Genomic DNA, 21,575 nt, shown 5'->3' with positions numbered 1-21,575 from the left:
TTGATCCTCTTCTTCGTCTTCTCTTCTTTACGCCACCGCCGCCAAGGTTGATTATCGCGATGAAAATGGCAATTCTGTTGATGAAATATCTCAATTTGCAGAGGTTAAGCATTGTTTACATGCTGAATTTTATGTATATAGAGAAGGGGTAAGATGGAATTGTACTTTGGAAGTAATAGAGAGAAGCATAGAGATGGTGTATGTACATGTAGAGCTCATATGAGAGCTATGGAAGTAAGAGGGGAGGTTAATGGTGAAGAAGGTGAGAGAAACCATGAAAGGTGCAGGTTTGAGTGAGGGATTGAGAGGAATGAGTGTGTGTGTGTGTGTGCGTGTTGAAGTGTGGAAAGAGGTAAGAGAAGACTATGGGCTACTTGTGAGAAAAGTGGGCAGACTGAGGTCCACTCAAAAAATCCTAGCTCACCAGTAGTTGCTCCAAAAACTCTTGGTTATTCAACTCTTGGTCCACATTTTCTTTTTTGACCACCGCTTCAAATTCGGAGTGGAGATGGATATAAAAAATCCCACAAAAATACGTGTTTTTCTTCACAACAAAGTCTTCAGTGGCCCCCATTTTTTTGAATTTGCATATGGCTCCAGAGGTGAGCCCCTCTTTGCATGAGAGCATGACTTCATTGATTCTTAGGGGTATTAAAATATGCATGGTTGTGGATTATGCATAAATATAATACATGGATATGATGGAAAAAAACAGGCTAGTATATAAACTATTCATGGAATCTAGAATAGTGTCAGCTATATATAAATATAAAATGGAAAAAAGAGATATATGAAAATATAAGGAATCAAATGAGGGGACCCTCATTTGTTTTTATTGAAGTATATTTATTTACAAGAGATAAGAAAAAATACCTCTAGGAAATAGGAATTTAGTGAAAGGCAATGAAAGGTATTTTTGAGGTTTTTCCTTGGAGTGAATTTTCGCCCAAAAATAAGAGAAGCTTGCATGAAATCATTTTTTATAGAATACATAGGTAAGAAAAATTATGGTAATGGTGAGTAAATGTATATAGCTTATATAGGAAAATAACGCACACCTAGGTAGAGATATTTAAATAAATACCAAAATAATTATGAAAATTCCCTATATTTAGCCCCTATGTACAATGAAATATATACACACAAATGGACCATAATATATTTAATTTTTTTGATTTAATTTATTTTTTTGGCTCAACTAGCCCAGTGACTAGCTAGCTAAGGGTTTTAAGAAGATATGGGAAAAGCCTCCTAACTCACACACGCCTATGTACAATGAAAAGGTAAGAATAGCCACAATGTTTAGGTGATTTTTGTAGGGTGGGGTAAATCACTATGGCAATTACGGAGAGCCAAAAAATGGCTATCATTAGCCCTCCCCTAGGATGATGGTATATGCATGTACCATCATAGAGCATCTTTTCCAAAGAGAGTGCTTCAGAGTCCTTGACGAGATCTTCATTGTTTGGCCCCTCAGCATTTTGGTTGTAGTTACACTCATGCTTCATGGAACAATACTGAGATAGCGGCCTTTTGACAGATCTTTGGTAGATACTTGGGTAGAAGGCGACTCAAATAGGGCTTCAAGCGATACCCGTTTACCTTCGTGGAGTGCTCTTTACCATTCAAGTCCATAAGTTAATAGTAACTTGAATTGAAAGTCTTCTTGACTATGAATGGCCCTTGCCATCAAGTTTAAAACTTGGCATCAAAACGATTGTCAAGTCGATTGTCATACCTTAGCACAAGCTCTCCTTCCTTGATGCCTTTGTCCTTCAGTTTCTTGTCGAGCTTTTCTTTCACTTGTTTGGCTTTTCTCTTGTAGCACTCGTAAGCTGCTTCTCTTTTCCACTCAATCTTCACTAATGTAAGAAGTCGATCCATCCATACCTCTTGATCATCTTGTGCACCTTTGCCATGAAGCCGCTGATGGTCGATCTTTGGAAATCAAAGGAAAAAAAAAACTTATTTTTCCTCTGCCGGAGCCTAGACGACACTGTTGGAAGGTTCTGCAACGCCTGGTCAACCTCACAACACTTTAACGGGCATGGCCTCGACCCCCCCCCCCCCCCCCCCCCCCCCCCCTTCGATTGGCCGGCCTTATCACCCTCATTCCCCCGCTCATCTATGCCCTACAATAGGCCGCCCTCGGTTTCACTACCCCTGCTCTCTCTCTCCCTGTAGTTTTATTCCCCCGGCCGGCATCGACTAAGATATCTCTCTCTCTCTCTCTCTCTCTCTCTCTCTCTCTCTCTCTCTCTCTCTCTCTCTCTCTCTCTCTCTCTCTCTCTCTCTCTCTCTCTCTCTCTCTCTCTCTCTCATTTTCCCTACGTACCTCTCTCTCTAATATCCCCTCTTTCCCTTCTCAGCATTCCCTTCCTCTCCCTCATCCACTCCTCCTCTCTTGCTAACAACCCGCTCTCCCGAGCTCTTGTCGTGGCCACACCCGCAGTTGGCCGGGGCATCCTCTCTCTCTCTATCTCCCTCATTTCCTACCAAGAGCCGATCACACTCCCTCGTTGCCTACCAAGGGTCGATCACACCCCCTTACCGGCCACCCTCGTCCAGGAGCGGCCTCGAGCACCCACCCCCTCCTCTCGCTTTCTCTCTCGCGCTCCCGCTATGTCGAGCCACAGCCGCATATGAACTCGCTCTCTCCTGTATTCTTATCCGTGCATGCCCCCTCACACACCCCCTCCCTAGCTCTCTATGCAAACCGATAGCCGAAATATTCCCTCTCTCTCCCCCACCCGCTCGCCTCACTCTTCCCTCGGCCTCATTCTCCCTCCCTTGGCCCGCTATCCCCACACTCTCTCCCCCCACACCATTGACTCTTCCCCCCCTCCTCTCGTCCTTGAGCCACCAAATAGGAAAGGATGATATCCCCCCCCCCCCCCCCCCCCACGGTGGGAGCCCACCATAGAGAATCATCCTCTCTCTTCCTCTCTATCACGCTACACACCCCCTTCCCTCCTTTTCTTACGCGGCCCTTTGTCGGCCGGTAACGGGCCCAAATATGCTCTCTCTCTCTCTGGCGCGGTGCACAGTCCGCAAGCAGGCCCGAGCGCCTCACTCTCTATTTTTATCTCTCCCTCTCTCTCTCTCGTTCTTCAGCCCGCAGGCGCCGCAAAAAAAACCACTCTCTCTCTCTCTCTTATCCACACACACACACCCGCCTCATCCTCTCCCTCCCTCTCTCTCTCTCTCTCTCTCTCTCTCTCTCTCTCTCTCTCTCTCTCTCTCTCCCCCCTTCTATCGGCCTGTGACGGTGCAGAAAAATTCACTCCCTCTCTCTCTATACACACACACACACATTCACACACACCACATACACACACATCCTCTCTCACACACCATCCCCCCCCACCCCTCACCTTGGCGTAGCCTGCAGCAGGTTGCCAACCAGAAAAAAAGCTATCTATATATATATATATATATATATATATATATATATATATATATATATATATATATATATATATAATATATACATAATAAGCCCCGTTCCCCACGCACGCTTGCGCACACACATACATATATGAATACATTCACACGCCCATACATACACACACGCACGCTTGCACACTCACACATACACACACACATCCACCCACATGCACCCATACGTACACACACACACACATAAACGCACACATGGTAAAACATAAATACAAAAACCAAAGGATTCCACGACTACGACGACAACGAAAAAGAAGGAGGACCCAAATCACGCACCGCCAACAATAAAAAGAAGAAATGCACCGAAGGTATGTCCCGTCCGACCTCGAAAAGAAGTACACACTACACCGATGCACCGGCAACACACCATTCGCCGGCATCATGCAACCACGATGCCATTTTTAGTAATTTGTAGGTTATGTTCATCATTTCTTCAGTTTTCACCCAAGCCATTGTAAAATTCCCCAATTTGTAAATTCCCTCTCTCTAGGTGATGGTCACAAAGGCCCACCTAGAGATTTTCATCTTTTAATAAACTCCCAAAAAAAAGCAAGGGTCAACCACACCGAGCCCACCACTTGCTTTGTCTCCTCGATTAGCTTACCCTAATCACACCGGGATTACCATAATCCAAGCAGCCAACACCTATAAATTGGCACTGAGAGGTCACTATCAAGGGGGGGCAGTTCGCGAGAGGTCAGCACTTGGTAGAGTGTAGTGGGAAGAGTTGACACTGTTGGCATCACGGGGAGGGGGCTTGTGTGTTGGCTTGGCTTGGGAATTGCACCTTGCGAAGGGAGCCACATCCACCTCTAGACTCCAATGGTCGATGCACACACATGTACACGCTCTTGGTAGCAAGCTTCACAATCATTGAGTCGTCTTAGAGAACGCACGAAGTAGTTTTCACCATTCTCTCTCCTTACTTCTCTATCACCATGGTGTGCTGCCTCGCCGGAAGGAAGGTCATTGTAAATACTGTAGAAATAATTCTCCCTCACACCCCCGAGGGTTTTCATCATTTTCCAATCTCTCTCTCTCTCTCTCTCTCTCTCTCTCTCTCTCTCTCTCTCTCTCTCTCTCTCTCTCTCTCTCTCTCTCTCTCTCTCTCTCTGTGTGTGTGTGTGTGTGTGTGTGTGTGTGTGTGTGTGTGTGTGTGTGTGTAAGTTTGCGGTGTTCATATCATTGTGGTTTGCGTCCTAGCCGCTCAAAGCTAGGTGGTGCCCCCTTTTCGCTTTATCGTGATAGGCTCGAGGCGTGCCATTCGGCCCCCGTCGTTTTTAGAGGCCGTCGGGGTTCAGGGTTCGCTTTGCTCCCGTCATTTGCTGCCCCCACTGAGGAGGGCTTCTAAGACCCTTCGGTTTACAATGCTGAAAGTGACGCCCACTATCAATCATGGACGAATGGCTGAAGGAATTCTCTAAATGGAGGATGAAAGAAGAGGAGACGAAGGAGGCACTAGCCACCTTCATTGAAGTACTACTTCCAGGCTGCAATGTCGTCAGTATTCAAGAGGTAAATTCTCCATCTTGTGTTGCTCGTTCTAACCACAAATTGAGAGCATCAGGTGGGAGGTCGATGAAGTGCCATCACTGTTGTCAACCAAGACACACTGTCAATGAGTGCCAAGCAATGAAGGCAGCGAAAGGGTTGAAATCGTCTACATCGACATTCATCGCGAAGAAGTCATTCACATCAAAGAAGGAAAGAAAACGGTGAGGCCTCTTTTCCCGAAAGAAACTATAGTTAAAGTTATAACCTTTACTCCAACGTGGCCTAAAGGGGCTGCTCGAGCCAAAGGTAAGGAGAAGTTAAGCCAGTCTGGAAACACATGAACCCGAAAGGAGAAGCATCTGGCCAAGCAAGTGCTTCAAGCTCAGAAATCCGGGTTGGACCCAGCTTGCCAAAGAGGAAGTCATCTGAAGCTAAGCGGCGGAAGGTCGCCTACTGATTTGCATGACGCATGCGAGTGCTACCAATCCACTTCAACAATCGTGAAGAAGAAGTGGTAAGAAGATTCCCATGTCCTAGGGAAGAGTGGTTCGCGGCTACTACTCTCGTTGTTTTAGAAGACGGGTAGAGGATCTTCCTCCTCTCCCTGTACAACTTATTATGAAGAAGCTCTCTACCACAGGTGAAACCCAGTGGGCTGGGGACGAATTACAACAGAATGGAGAAGAATTCATGCAACATGACGACTACGGAAATTACCTGCAATTGCTACTAGCCAAGAGGCTGGGAGTGGTCAGACGCGTCCCCATTACCCCGTACGTGCTGAACGACGAGGGAAAGGTAGAGACCATGAAAGTCGACGACCTCCTCTAGATGTGCTGACTCATCAACACTGGCATGGTAAGAGTATAAGTAAGTATTCCACCCTCTGTGCATGATGGAAAATGGGCCGATGGCATTCCCGTTCAGATTCCTGCAGCATATGTATGTGAATATCTATGTAGATAGGAAAGTCTTCTACCAATAGAAGATCGTATACCTATTCGGTGCGACGGTACTAGGATAGGAGAAATCCTCAATTCCCCAAAACCTATCATTCTCCCCATATTGGATTACCATCATTCCTTTAATGTTTCTATCTTTATCATGTTTTAACCTATCCACCCAACCCTGTAAAAAGCCGCTATGAGCTGCTACTGTTATTAATGTATTAACCTTTTTTTTTTTAAAGTTTGTAATTTCCTGGGTCACTACCATGGCAAGTGTTTCTTTCCCCGCGTTCAGTGGAAAGAAGGGAGAGGATCTCACCACCGACTTTTTGGATGATTTCGACATTGCTTGTGTCATCTCTAACAAAGATGACGATGCTTCACGACTTTGAATTTTTCCTCTACTGATGAAATTAGAGGCCAAGTCCTGGTATAATGCATTGCCTCAGGCTACCAAGAATGCGTGGGATGTGTTAAGGGTTGCTTTTGTAAAGAGGTTTGGTGGAGACACAACCTCGGAGCAGCTATGGCAGCTACTGACGGAATTGAAGCAGGGAGGTCTGCTAGAGTATGCCACCTACGAGTCCAAATTTGTGGACATATGGGAGAGATGGGTTGCCTCACTGGAGGAAGGCAAAGGAGCGCCTAATTTCCTAAAGAACGACCGTTTCATTGCTGGTCTATGGTCGCCGCTTAGAGAGAAGGTGAAGGGAAGGTTTCCTGCAACATATGAGTTGGCAATCAAAGTAGCGTGCTTTAAAGACAAAAAGTTGCGCATGCAAGCAAGAGTAAACGAGTCAGAGGAAACAAGCTCGGCCCGACCAACCCCAGTGACTGCAACAGCCAATCATAGAGCCCAACCGCAAGAGGCATCAGAAGAGCAGCAAGACCTGTTGAGTCGCATCACCACCCAACTAGAGAGTTTATCCCTGCATCTGGTGTAGCAAGGGCATGCACCTGTTAGGAATCCAGAACAAGGAAGAGGACAACGAAGTCAGAACCAAGAGTACCACTGTTACAATTGCGGGGAAGATGGCCATGGAATGTACTACTACCCACACCCAAGGAGGCAGAATTTCAATAGAGGGAGGAGACAGAATTAGATCTCTCTGCCAAGAGCAAGACCACCACCACCTAGGCAACCAGGGCCGATCCCACCGGTCCAAATCCTTCGACCACATGTACAACAGCAATCACCACCCCAACCTCTCATTCCACCACTACCCCCACCACCGGCTGTGAACCAAGTGGTGAGTGTTATTAGCTTGGAGGCTAAAGGGAAGGCAAAGGTAGAAGAATCAGTTTGAGAGAAGCACAAAGGGAAAGAAAAGGTAGAAGAAGTGGATGCTATGGGAGTGAAGCATGCCAGGCACGAGGAAGCCTCTCAAAGAGAAGAGAAGATGAAAGGGAAGGCCGAGTCTAACAAGCAAGCAGCTAAACCGCGACGAAAGATAGACATCATGGACTTCTCACTAGGTGAGTATGCAAAACCCTACGACTTAATGCAAGGCCCAAAGATAATTTGGCCCCAATTACTCCACCTTGCACCAAGGATAAGAAGGCAATGGACAAAAATGGTAAGTACCAGGAAATCAAGACCCAGAGTAGCTGGGGCTATCTCTAGAAGGGATCTCAATGACATCCTACCGACCATGGATGCTCACATCAAGGGGCAACAAATCTCAAAGGTCTACATAGATGGTGGCACGCAAATATGTGTCATGAGTGAAAAGATGATGCACCATCTAGGTCTATAGGTAAGTAGGCTGGCACCCTGCCCAGCCAAGATGGCAAACAATGTAAGAGTGAAATGTGTGGGCATTGTAAATGCGGTCAAAGTAAAAGAATTCAATATAGAACAGAGGTAGACATCTTTGTCATGCCACACAAAGGGGAGGGCTACCCCATCATTCTTAGGAGGCCTTGGCTTATGGCTATGGAAGCTAAACAAGACTGGAGCACCGGGATGATTTAGATGAAGGACGCTAAAGGGAAGTCCATATTCTATTATATGAGGACTGGAAAGTAGTGCAACATGATCAGAAGATGAGTCCACCAGTGACTATTCGTCTACCTCAGAAGAAGAGACAACCACCACCGACGAAAGTGACAGTAGCATCGAAGTGATGGGGGTCATTCTTAAAGACCCAAAAAGATTGACACAATCTGAAACACCCCTGACAAACCAAGAGGAATTATCAGGTACGCAGTCCTTGGAGGATGCAGGTAAGTTACAAAAATGCTCTCAAATGAGTTAACAAATGAAGAAAGGAAGGAGTATGTCTCCATTCTAGGTAACTTCACTACTTTGTTCATTGATGGCTATGATAAGATCACAGGAACTACAATAGTGCAACACCACATAAATTTCAAGGAAGGCAGTAAACCCGTAGTGCAAAAGCTCAAAAGACTTGGAGTAATCCAACAAGAGGCACTACTTAAGGAAGTGAGAAGTTTGCTACAAGCAAGTTTCATCTACCCTGTCGAAGACTCGGAGTGGGTCTCCCCAGTAGTAGTCACACCAAAAAAAAAATGATAAGTGGAGAGTCTGTGTGGATTATAAACCTTTCAATGCAGCCACGAAGAGGGATCACTTTCTCCTCCCAATCCAGGATGAAATTCTCAATGAAGTGGCAGGTCGTGAACGATACACAGTGTGCGACGGCTACTCAAGATACTTCCAGATTAGCATTGTGGAAGAAGATCAGAAGAAGACAACCTTCATCACACCTTGCGGATGCTTTGCCTATAGAGTGATGCCGTTTGGCCTCACTAACGCCCCAGCCACATTTCAGCGCTATGTGACCTTTGTTTTCCAACCCTACTTTGGAACATCATTACGGGTTTTCATAGATGATTTTTGCTTCTATAGTTCACGAGCCCTTTATTTAAGCAAATTCTATGATGGCTTAACTAGGCTGCAAACCTTGGGTGGCCAGCTCAACATGGATAAGTGTCACATTGGTGAAAGCAAAGTCACTCTCCTTGGCCATGTAATTTCAGCAAAAGGGATGGAGGCTGACCCTCGCAAGATCCAGGCCCTGATATCTTTGTCATCACCCACCACCGCTAAGCAGCTAGTTTCTTTCCTTCAGAAGGTAAGATACTTAAGCAGGTTCATTCACTTGCTATCTCAAGTGGTCCTTCCCCTACAACAACTCACCTAGAGGGATGTCTTCTCATGGAGTGAAGAGAATGAGCAGCAATTTACTAAGGTAAAGCAAATCCTAGCTAAGCTTCCCACCATTTCACCTCCTAAGTGGGATGAGCCATTTTATGTGAACCCTAGTGTAGGAAGTGATACACTCGGAGCCGTGCTAATGCAAAAGGACCCCCAAACTTCTTTCATGCGTCCTATTTACTTCTCTAGTCGTTTCATGACCCCGTCAGAAAAGGGATTTACCGAAGTAGAACACATGGTTCTGGCACTAATGTTTGCTACCACAAAGTTCCACTCCTATCTCCTGCCTAGACCCTTTGTAATCCTGAAAATGGAAGAGGTTTTCCCATATGTAATGCGACACATGGATGTCTCATCTAGGATCTCAAAGTGGTTAATTAGATTACAAGAGTTTGACTACACCATGTAAGTAGAAAACTCCACCAGGGCTAGTTTAGCGGGAATTCTCACTCATCGCCATTATGAGAAGAAGCTTAAGGTCAACACGGAAGGGAAGGAAGAAACACCAATGGTAGAGAGTCCTAGGCTAGAAAGAGCTCACTCTCTTTTCTTTGACGGAGCATACAAGAGAACAATGTACCAGTCTGCAGCAGGCATAGTCATTTTCAATGAACAACAAGAAAGAGTATTCTCCATCGGGCAGTTGTTACACTCCCACTCCAACAATGAAGCAGAATATGCAGCCCTAATTCTTGGGTTGGAAAAATGTATTTCATAAGGAATTCAGCGCTTAAATGTGTTTGGCGATGCTTTGCTTTTGATAAGGCAGATAAATGGCACTTGGGTTTGTAAGAATCAGGTTTTACTTGGTCAACTACGCCAAGTTAAGGATCTTCTAAGGAAGTTTTAAGCAGTGAAACTATTTCATGTCCCCATAGCAAAAAATCAGGAGGCAGATGCTCTAGCCAAAGAAAGAATACAAGACGTTCCCATAGGAGCCATCAAACTGAAGCTACCCCTCTTTCAAGGTAGTGATGCTATGCATGATATCATCAGCTTTCTAGATACAGGAGAATGTCTGGAAGCATACCCCAAAGGCCAGAAATAGTGGGGCTGGCCAGGAAGGCTACAAGGTATCGCCTTGTAAACGACCACTTGTATTGTAAGGGCAAGGATCAGAATCTCAGGTGGGTGCCAACCTCCAGTGAGATCACAGAGGTAATTTCAAGTTGCCATGATGGCGTCTGCTGCGGTCATTTTGCTCTAGATACCACTAGTAGGAAGATTCTACAAGCAGGATACTCTTGGCCTAGTTTGAACAGGGATGTACACCATTGGTGCAAAACATGTAAGGCTTGTCAAGTGGCCAGTGATCGCACGTTAACCTACGAGCCACAAACTCGTATCATTTCATATGGTCCATTTGAGAAATGGGGAATAGATGTAATCGGTCCTTTACCAAGGGCCCAATCAGGTAAATTGTACATCATAGTGGGTGTAGACTACATGACTTGATGGGCAGAAGCAACAGCCACCACCCGCATTACAGCCCAAGAGGTAGCAAAGTTCATTTTTGAGCATATCTGTTGCCGTTTTGGCACTGCTCGTGAGATAATATCAGATAGAGGACTAGGATTCAGAGGTGATTTGGTGGGAGAACTGATGACAAAGTTAGGCATCACACACCGACATTCCACACCATACTATCCACAATGCAATGGTCTGGTAGAAAAGGTAAATGGAATGATTTGCAAAATCATCACAAAGCAGGTGAACAATCACACAGGGGACTGGGATAAACATCTCATGGCAGCTCTTTGGGCCTACCGAACAACATAAAGTGCATCAACAAGTGTGAAAGAACTGCCATTTGCAGTAGTAAGCACAATCTTTCCACCATCGTTAAAACCGGCTACCATGAATTCTCCTCTCGATTGAGCCCTTGCAATGGAAACTCCACCTCGATACTATGAGGGTATTGTTTGTCTTTGAATCTCAAAAACCTTGAGGCCCTCCAAATTGCTTGATTGTTGTGCCAAATCCAGCTCTTGAAATTTCCCTTTAAGGGAGTTGGAAGTCGAATTCCTCTAGTCACCACTTCCTCCGCCTTTCCTCATGCAAGCTTGGAATCCCAAGCTTTGCCTTTTGGAACCGTCGTTTGCTTCTTCCGCTTTTCCTTAATTATCCACCAAATGTATCTCTTCAACACTCTTTCCTTGGAATCTGATGTCGATTTCAGATCATAAAATTCCTCAAAAGCTCTTCAATCATCACCTTCTTCTTGATTCCTCACCCGCATGTCTTCACAAATCCGTCAGATTTAGCAATTATCTCCAATTAAATATTGCACATACCCGATTATGTTGCTGATAAGCAAAAGACCGTGGGATAAATTTTTCAATTAGTTTGTCAACTCGAAGATCCTCTTCAACTTGAAAATTCCATGCCAATAACTCAAACCAAAGCTCTGATACCATTGTTAGGAGAAAGAGGGGAGACCGCTTGCTTAAAATAATTCAACACTTGCTCACATACGTCACCATCAACCTGTCAACCTCCTTCCCCAATCTCTAAGCACGCACACACACACACACACACACACTAAAAGCATAGAATTGATAGAGACAATCTGTAAGAGGGTGTAAGAACATGGAAGAGAAGAAGTAAACTCAATTAAGGAGTACACATCAAACACAGAATAGCTTAAGAGAGGGGATATGGAAAATTGAGAGCATAAAGGCCTAAAATCATAACCCCAAAACTCCACGGAACCTCTCTTGTGGAGTTGGTATTTGATATTTTGATTTATTATCGGTACCAAAATTGGAGGCCCCTCTTTTACACTTTAGTTCCATTTTAGTTATGAGTAGTACACACTAGTTGTTGCATGACCCTCTTAGGGTGGGTTCTCACTGTCCTATTTACAAAGGAGCCATAGTGGCTTATTTCTAAAATACTGTGCTAGGATAAAATGACTGAGAGAATTATTATTTATCGGTGCCTCCTTGTCAACTCCCAAAGTTCCAATCTACAAACCATCATGCACTCATTGTTAGTAAAATTCAAATAGACAACACATAATTAACCATTAAGCCAGCTATCCCAATTGCAGTTAACCACATGCAGTATGAGGGTGCATGCAATTAACCATCATGCACTCATTGTTAGTAAAATTCAAACAGACATCACATAATTAACCATTAAGTCAGCTATCCCAATTGCAGTTAACCACATGCAACAGGAGGGTGCCTAGTCTCGTAACAATAATTATGATATTTTTAATGAGAAAAGCATAACTAAAGACTCACAGAGTGAGCGAACTACATCCACAACAGTGCTAGCACAAGTAGGACCAATTGTGGTAGCTCATGCCAATGCTATATAAGACATGCTTAAACGCATAAACGATATGATGACCAACATGCAAAGGATGCCTATGAGAGGCCTGGGACAGAGATCAAATCAGGGACAACCTATGGGACAAAATAGGCCGTTGAAATGATATGGCATCAAAGGAAAATGGACAAATCATGAGACATACGAGTGCTACTATAAGCCCAATACAATGGAAATGTCTAGTTTGTGCCAATGAGGCCACGAGGATAACCCGTGTATCGATACCCACCAAATGTGGCACCAATGCAAAGATCGCTTATGAATATGGAAAGACCACAACCAATGTTAGGAAATAGTCACCACTCCCAAGGAATAATGCTATACTAGTCAAGTATATGTTGCTAGAGGGACATGTGGATGAACATGCTCTAGTACCTGTTATGTCATATCATGAAACTAGTTCGATGACAATGGGGGTAGAAGAAGAGTGGTATAATCAACCTACACCGGCCCTTGAAGCACCTTTGGGTATGGCACATGTTTACTTCTTTGCAAACCAAGGAGCTAATCCACCTATGATCAAACCAATGTCCAAACCAAAAACCGAAAATTGTCAAAATTGTGGAGCGGATGACCATTAGAAAAATGACAATCCTAAACTAGATAGGAATGTGAAACCTATAGAGGCATATTGTGGAGTATGTGGTCACAAGGGGGGACACTTTCTTGAAGACTGCCCTAAGAACCCAGCAAACAAAGGGAAACCACCATAAATATGATTCAAATTGTGCGAAGAATTTCGTCAGAAGGAGAACCTACGCTTCTAGTTCAAGTACTGACAAGAGCACAAGCCAAGAAGAATAAGAGAAAAAATGCAAGTGGATCTGACAAATCTAGCAATTCCTCCAAAAAATCCAAAAAGAAAGACGCAAGCGATACAAACTCAAGAGACAAAAATTACGAAAGGAAGTCAAAGAAAAGATATAGAAGGAGGTAGAGGAAAAGACACAGACTCTTTCAACAGACTTTAAAAAGAACCTGAACCAAAAACAACTAGATTGATAGTGGTCAATAAAATTTACAAACCAATCAACACAGCTGTGGAAGCTTCCCAAGATGGATTGAAATCGGTCAAACAATGAAAAAAAATGGAAAAACTATCCATCACCTGATATGGAAACATCTAAATTAGAAGCTTACCAAAACTTTAAGCAAATCACACAAACCATGCTGGAAAAAAAGAAACCTCAATTTGAAACCATAGGAAAACAACATAAAAGGGAAACTAGCACAAAGGTCTAGTATGAACCTCTGGTGAGTGAGGTGAGTAGGGAAGTATGCCATCACTCCAATAGGTAGGCCAGCTTGGTGTAGTCCAACTATAGTATCACTGGTGAAGATATGTGTATCCACCAAGGCGCGCCAGTGATAATGACTGTTAGTGATAGTCATACAAGAGTCGTACATGTTGAGCTTGATATCTCAACAAAAGTTTGTGGTGAACTTCTACCCTTTCCACTTACCACCTTTCAAACCAAGTTCAGCTGCTTCTAACGTATCTTTGGTCATGATAGCCCAGGCTTGCTCCTATTTAGCCAATGAGACCACAAATTTGGTGTAGATAGCCTCAAGGTGGGGCGACAGGGTTAAGAATTCCGAGACCTCGTTGATCCACTCGACGAGCAACTTCTGACTCCCATTTGGCCCTCTGCCATGGCCTAGAGGATTTTGTATTGTTTTTCCATAAAATATCTTTAATGGTTTTAAGAACTCTTTCCAGTGAGACTTTGCCATCTTGCGAAGTGGGTTGGTGAAGGAAACGTAAGGGAGCATATCGATGACTAACACGAGTTACGTTGTAATAGACGTCTTCATTAGCTTTGCCTGACTTGTCACTAAATGTAAAAGATTTACATCTCAAAATAGTGGTAAGATAGTGATTTCCAATTTGCATGTCCAGCTCGGGAATGAGAAAGAGCATACTAGCACCTACTCATTTTTATTTTTATTTTAAGGACCCACTAAAATCTTCGTTTATGATTTACATCCACCCCCAAGGGGGGCCCACGTTCCTGAATATATTCCCTTTTGAGACAATCTCCCCTGACTAGTCAAAAGGGTCAAAGGAGTCATTTTTCGATAGGGAAATCAGCCTTGACTTCTCAATATTACACTTGGATCCGGAAGCCACGGAAAACATTTGCACAATCTCTAGAGCTTTCCTGACAGCCTAGGGGCACGCCTTCAAGAAGAAGAGCGAATCATTTGCAAACAGTTTAGCTAGGAGTTGGTTATTTCTCCGTAAAGCTAGGCCTCGCAACTCCTCTCGCACAGCACTAGCTTTAAGCATCATGATTAGAGGACGTGATCCTATGGCAAAAAGAAGGGTGGCCAGAGGGCATCCCTGCTCAATAGATCTTTTGACCTCAAAGGAGCCCACAATTCTATCACTAAACAAGAGCTTTGATTGGCTACCAGTCCCCAGTGTATGTATGAGGCGACACTAGGGACTGGTAGCCAGTCAGAGCTTCCGTGAAGGCTTCTATCTATGACCATGCTATTCTGTCATAAGCCTTATCAAGGTCCAATTGTAGCAAAATGCACTCTTGCTTGGTGTAGGATGCACATTTGATGCCCACCATTGTTGCCAAGATGTTGTCATAGATGGACCTTCCTTTAATGAACCCATGTTGATGGGGAGAGATAATCATGTTCAGTAGGTGGCTAGTCTGAGGGCTATTGCCATGGCAATAATATTGTATGTTGGAGTAAAGGCATTGCGCCTTTGCCCAGGGCCGGACGTCGAGTGTCCAGCCGTCCATTGTATATATATACACATTTTTTATTCTTCATATACACAAAGAATAAGGAGTTCCTCACCACATTATTGGAGGTTGCTCCACTCACACAGTGTGTCTTCTACTCTTCTCCCTCACACTCCCCATGCATCTTGCATCGCTTCTGCACCTAGCGCTCTCACAAGTAGTATCAGAGCTTCAATTTCAAGTGGGTGTAGTGTGATGGACGAGTCAACAGCTTCACAATGAGAAGTGTTTGACGATAATAGATTCAAGAGAAGTGAGAAAGGAGTAGCTTGGCAACGTGTGCGCATCATAGGTTTGTGAGTGATTTTGCTCCTGTACACGAAATCTTCTACGTTGGCATTGTGTGCACACAGATGGCAATGCAAGAGAAGCGCTAATTGCATATCTGAGTTTAGTCATGTATATTCAGCTTTTCAGAGCATTGTGCGGTTTGCACTATGGCTATGTATGGCACATTGTGGTGCTATTTGAGAGGGAAGTAACCTTGCTTTTGTGTACACAAGTGATGCTTTGGGATGTGAATTTCAAACTGTTACACATTTGGATGCGGTTTTGTACGCATTCTATGACTGTGTGGGGTGTTCCAAAGAGTGGTTTTAGCACAATTTTGTGCAATTTATGCTATGTATGCATTTGTAGATACAACTTGAGCTAGGTATAGCTTGCAAGTACCAGGTTCACAGGTATACAAGTGTTTCGGACAGGTGGAGTTGTCCATAGAGCTACTCATGCAAGAGTGAGCTTGGTTGCTAAGCTTATGGTACATGTATGCCATATATGGATTTGTGATTGAGACGGATTGGTCTCGAAAAGGTTTATGCGCTTTTTGATTACGGTCCACAGGTTTTGCCTTACTTCTCTCTATCGTGGTTGGAGAGCGTTCAATCACTTTTGACTTGCTGTATGAAATTTGTGGATGAGAGATCGTGTATCCATTTTGTACATTACTGAAACGGCTTTATTGATGCATTTTACGCATTGTTTGTGTTGTTGATTGTTTATGTCTGAGATGTTTTGAGTTCTTCCTCATTTTACAAGGGAGACTTTGCCAGATTTCTCCCAAGATTTCTCGCCATAGTTTGATTTCTTGGCATCCACTTAGAAGACATGTGTAAGAGTTTAGAGTTTACGGTGATGACTCATGAGAGAAGGCGCTCTCGTAGTTGTCGATATATGCGTTGCTGGCATTGTGGTCACAGAGGGAACATTAAATGTCATTGTTTCAGAAGCATGAGGTAGCCGCAGAGATCTATGTGTGATACACATAAGATTTTGACACATGCTAGAGCAGTGGCTTCATATGCTAGTGACAGTGATGTCACGTTTTTTGTTAACGTTCCTCCTGATTACATGTCTATGAGAGGTGACACTTCTCCCTATTTGTTATTAGATGAGGGTGCAATCTTCCATGTCACACCGCATCGTGAGTGGTTTAGCACATTCTCTAGTGGGAGCTTTGGTTTTCCACAGTTGGCCGATGGCTCGTGGCCGATGGCTTGGCATCTGACATTGCAAGTACACGAGATGTTTGCTTGTCATTGTCCCAATGGTGCATCATGTACGCTATTCTCCTCCACTAAGATATAGATTGATCTCAGTGAGACAATTAGTAGATTCTGGATGTCAGACATTGCTTAGAGAGCACTCTTTCCAGATGCATTGCAGATCATTAGTGATTTCCAGAGGATCCCGCATTGTCTTGGTATATCCTATGCATGTATCTGAGGTTCAAGACGGCATAGTCTCGGCTTTGTTGCTGGCATGCTTTGAGCAAGAGACAAGACATGTCTCCTTTGCAGGTGAGCTCCATCATGCTCAAAGACAGAGCATTTAGTTGTGCAAGATGTGTCGTCGCTAGACTTTGTAGAGTTAGAGGTAAAGCGGCAACGCTCTAGTGAGACACAACAGGTGTTGTTAGGGTGTGTGTAGGTAGAGGTAGAGTGGGTCTGCTCTTGGAGACACATGCATAGATGACATACATGGAGTTCTTTAATATGCTCATGCTAGATACTGATGAGTTAGTGTCAAGTTGCACAATTCCTGAGAGGGCCGTAGCCATCCAAGTGTCAGCGTTGACACATCTATATGTGATGGGTAGTCCTAATGATGCAATATGTATAGATAGCACATGATAGCCAGGCTTGTGTAGATTTTGTCAGTGTTTGGGCGTCTCATAGATGACCTACTAGTGTCGAGGCCCAACCTAGCATCTACAGTAGGAGCATTTACAGCAAGAATTGTTAATCATATGATGAGTGACACTAGCATGATGCGTAGTGGAGTTTTGCAGACCATATAGAGTAGTCTGCGGGATTTACATGCAGGCTGTAGCATGAGTACGCACACTCGCCTATCCATAGAGCTTATATGGCTGCAAGTAGATTAAGTGAGCAAGCCAATGGGCATAGGTTGAGATATTCTCTCACTTATTTTCATGTGTATAATAGTAGCTTAGCTAGTAGCACTCACTTATCGGTGTATCTCCTTTAAGTGGGAGATTGTTGGGATAAAGGCATTGCGCATTTGCCCAGGGTCGGTCTTTCAGTGTTTGGTCACCCAATGTATGATTTCTTATTCTTTATATAGACAAAGAATAAGGATCTCCTCACCACATTCTTGGAGGTTTCTCTAGCCACACAATGTGTCTTCTACTCTTCTCCTCCCTCGCACTCCGCACGCACTGCGCATTGCTTTTGCACCTACCGCTCTCACATTGTAAGCTACTGACATCATCGTTATAGGGTGTCAATGCTTTAGTTGAGAACAACATACCTATTTGAAGATGGGTTTGATAATTCCTCTCTTCAGACTTGTATCCAACTACCCTTCGTTAATGGTTTGGTTGGCCAAACGCGTGAATGGGACCTTGAGATCATACAAAAATTCTCTAAAGAATTCAATTGTCATCCCATCCTAGCCGAAGCACTTTTCCTTGCCAAGGGCTTGCAATGCAAGTGAGCATTCGTCTTCAGAGAATGCCCCTTCCAGGAGGCTAATGGCTTCCAGCTGAGGAGCCTTCTTCTCAACACTCTTAAGCAAGGTCGCTCTGGCTTCATCCACTTCCTTGGATTGTCTCTTTGGCTATCCAATGATCCAGCTAAGGTAGTTCAACATCAGACTAGCCATCTCATCTTGGTTTTGAACTGCAATCCCTTTCTCATCATAGAGTGAGTGGACACGACCCCTCCATGGCCCCGACTCTTCTTGATTTTCAAAGCCCCAAAAAAGTGTGCTTGATTAGAGGCTTCCAGTTGTTGGAAAGTATCCCTAGAGAGAAGCCTTGCCTTCTTGATATCTTAGAATTGTTCATTAGCAAGGTTAGATTAAGCTTTGAGCCACCTCTTGTGCTCATCCTCAGTAACAAGCCCATCAACCTTTCTGGAGGTAAACAACTCCACCTTAGCTGTGAGATGCTCGAGGTGCACCTCCCTGGCTTTTTGAAACCGGGGGCTTGATCTTTTGATTGCTCCAAGAAAATAGGTCCCCACGCATTGTGTTTGCTGAGATCAACATCTTTTTTAAGCTTAGCCAGTGCTTTCTTGGTTAGGTTTCTGAAAAGAGGGTCTTTGAATAGGTGTGTCCCTATTACTAGCAGTTTTTTACCCCTCTTGAGGTCTGCTCCTCCCCTTTATTTTCTTGGTTAGGTTTCTAAAAAGAGGGTCTTTGAATAGGTATGTCCCTATTACTAGCAGTTTTTTACCCCTCTTGAGGTCTGCTCCTCCCCTTTATTTTCTTGAGTTGTATGTAAAGGCGCATATGATCTGATAAACATTTTGTTGGGACCACCTTCATCTCTAGCATCGACAGGATCCAGTCAGCTTGGTGCAAGTGATAACCTATATCAAGCCTGGAGGTGGTGCGGGCATATTGGAGACTTGTGTAGGTGAAACCAGGCAGCTGTTACATGGGCCTACTCCCCATAAGTCGATCGAGATTCGATCATAGCCCACTTCTCACATAACCTTTTCCATTTAGTCTTTTTCAAGCCAGCCAGCATACTGGCGGAACTTGTTCTGTCCTTGCTCTTCTCTACCATATTGAAGTCGCCAACCATCAACCACTCTCCTTCAATAGGAGTATCTCTAAGATGCATCCATAATTTAGCTCTATATTTTGCATTGCAAGGGCCGTACACATTCACTATGGTGAAGGATCCCCACCTGATTCTAATCCCAAGGACTCTGTCGAGGAGGGGTGGTTCAGAACCAACTTCGGCTCCAATATCCTATCAACAATGCTTAGGATGCCATTTGAACCATCACTTCCTTCTCCATAGAATACAAGTCTTTTTCCTAGAGCTTGCTTTCATTTTCTAGTGCGGCGGTCCGGGGCGGGCAACAAGAGAGGCGACCTCTAAACACCCCTCAAGGCTCCCGTGCTGCTCAATTGGGGTTGGGGCAACCACAAGCACAACAAAACAACAAACCCATAGCCAAACCCAAACAAGATAGGGGCACCACCTAGTTATGGTATGCGAACTAGGACGCAAGAGAGATTTTGGCACAACCAAGAAGATGCACCACACAACACACACAAGCAACCTCACACCAAGACACACATGAAATGGACCAGAGAGAGCTAGAGAAAAGGGAAGAGAGAGAGGAAAGGATCTTGCGTAATACCTTATTTGTGACTTGCAAATGGAGATGGTTCGTTATGATGCTATCGTAGAACTTGTACAAAACTCACTCAATGCTTAGTGATTGCTAAACATTGCCAAAACACACACACACTGTCTTAGGGTGTGGGAGACCTCTCACCACAATACCCTCTTACAATGGACAAAAAACTGGCAATGAAAAACACACTAAAACACTTTCTAAAATCAAGATCAACCGATAAAAACTCAAAATACACAAGTCACCTTGAATTCACCAAACCGTATTGCACAAATGGAAGGACGAAGATTTGAACGTTGAATCACGCCTTTGATGCAACAAACCTCAATTTATTGATAATGAAGGAGCATATACAATAGTGGTTTTGAGATTTGTGGAGCTCACGCTCTCTCACTTGCAATGTGTAGCTCGAAGGCTTCTCTCACACCAAGAGTGAAGCTCACAAGTGGTTGCTACACCTAAGTCTCTCCTCACGCATAGAGTGTTTGGGGTGCTATGTGAGATGTTGGAGGTTGTTTTACAAGAAGGAGAGGGGCCTATTTATAGGTTGGAGACCCCTCATAAAGATTATTGGAAATCCTAATTTACAAGCTAACAAATCAGGATTATCATTTTTTTGAATATCAAAACATTGCGGGCCTTCTTTGTCTCCTTGATTCATGGGTGTGGACTCAAAAGAGAGCATTATTGATGGTAGATAAGGTGAAAGTAAGTAAGGAGAGAGAGAGAGAGAGAGAGAGAGAGAGAGAGAGAGTTACTATACACATGTCTTGAGGTGAGGTGTCTTTTATGGTTAGGTCAATGGCTATTTTGTGTTAGTATGTTAGTCGTTAGTAATCACTAGAAAGTTAATGTTACATTTACAATGGGTAGAATGAGGTGGATGGTTGAATGAAGTGAGAAAATCCTTGTGATGGTGAAGCTTGAAGAAGTTTTGGACTTACTTGTGTAGGTTCTCAAAATGACTATCGATCTTCTTCTTCGTCTTCCCTTCTTTACGCCACCGCCACCAAGGTTGATTATCGTGATGAAAATGATAATTTTGTTGATGAGATCTCTTGATTTGCAGAGTTTAAGCATGGTACACATGCTGAATTTATGTATATATATAAGGGTTAGGATGGAATTGTACTTTGGAGATAATAGAGAGAGGCATAGAGATGGTGTATGTACATGTAGAGCTCATATGAGAGCTATGGGAGTAAGTGGGGAGGTTAATGGTGAAGAAGGTGAGAGAAACCATTGAAGGTGCAGGTTTGAGTGAGGGATTGAGAGGAATTTGTGTGTGTGTGTGTGTGTAGAAGTGTGGAAAGAGGTGAGAGAAGACTATGGGCTACTTGTGAGAAAAGTGGGCAGACTGGGGTCCACTCAAAAAATCATATCTCACCGCTGGTAGCTCCAAAAATGATGAAAAAATTTGAGGTGATTATTCAGAGCGTGGGCTATTTTTTCTTATTTGACCACCGCTCCAAATTCGGAGTGGAGATGGATATTAAAAATCCCACCAAAAAGCCTTTTTTATGCTTGCAAAAGTCTTTTAATGGCCCCCTCCTTTGTTGAATTTTTACAATGCATCCAAGAGTGAGCCCCTCCTTTGTCATATCATAATACAAAGCATCCAAGTTGCCCTTGACACATGCATGGAGGAGGATTATTGGTGAATAAAGAAATATATACATGGTGGGACTAGTGTATGGACTATTCATGGACTTTAGCTCAATGAGCACATGGTGTTAGAATAATGAGTAAAAATAATAATAAAAATATGGAGGAG

Source organism: Adiantum capillus-veneris, chromosome 7 (assembly GCF_014529385.1).
Source record: "Adiantum capillus-veneris isolate H3 chromosome 7, ASM1452938v2, whole genome shotgun sequence".
Lineage (NCBI taxonomy): Eukaryota > Viridiplantae > Streptophyta > Polypodiopsida > Polypodiales > Pteridaceae > Adiantum > Adiantum capillus-veneris.
The sequence above is the reverse complement of the archived record's forward strand: the minus strand, read 5'-3'. Positions refer to the sequence as shown.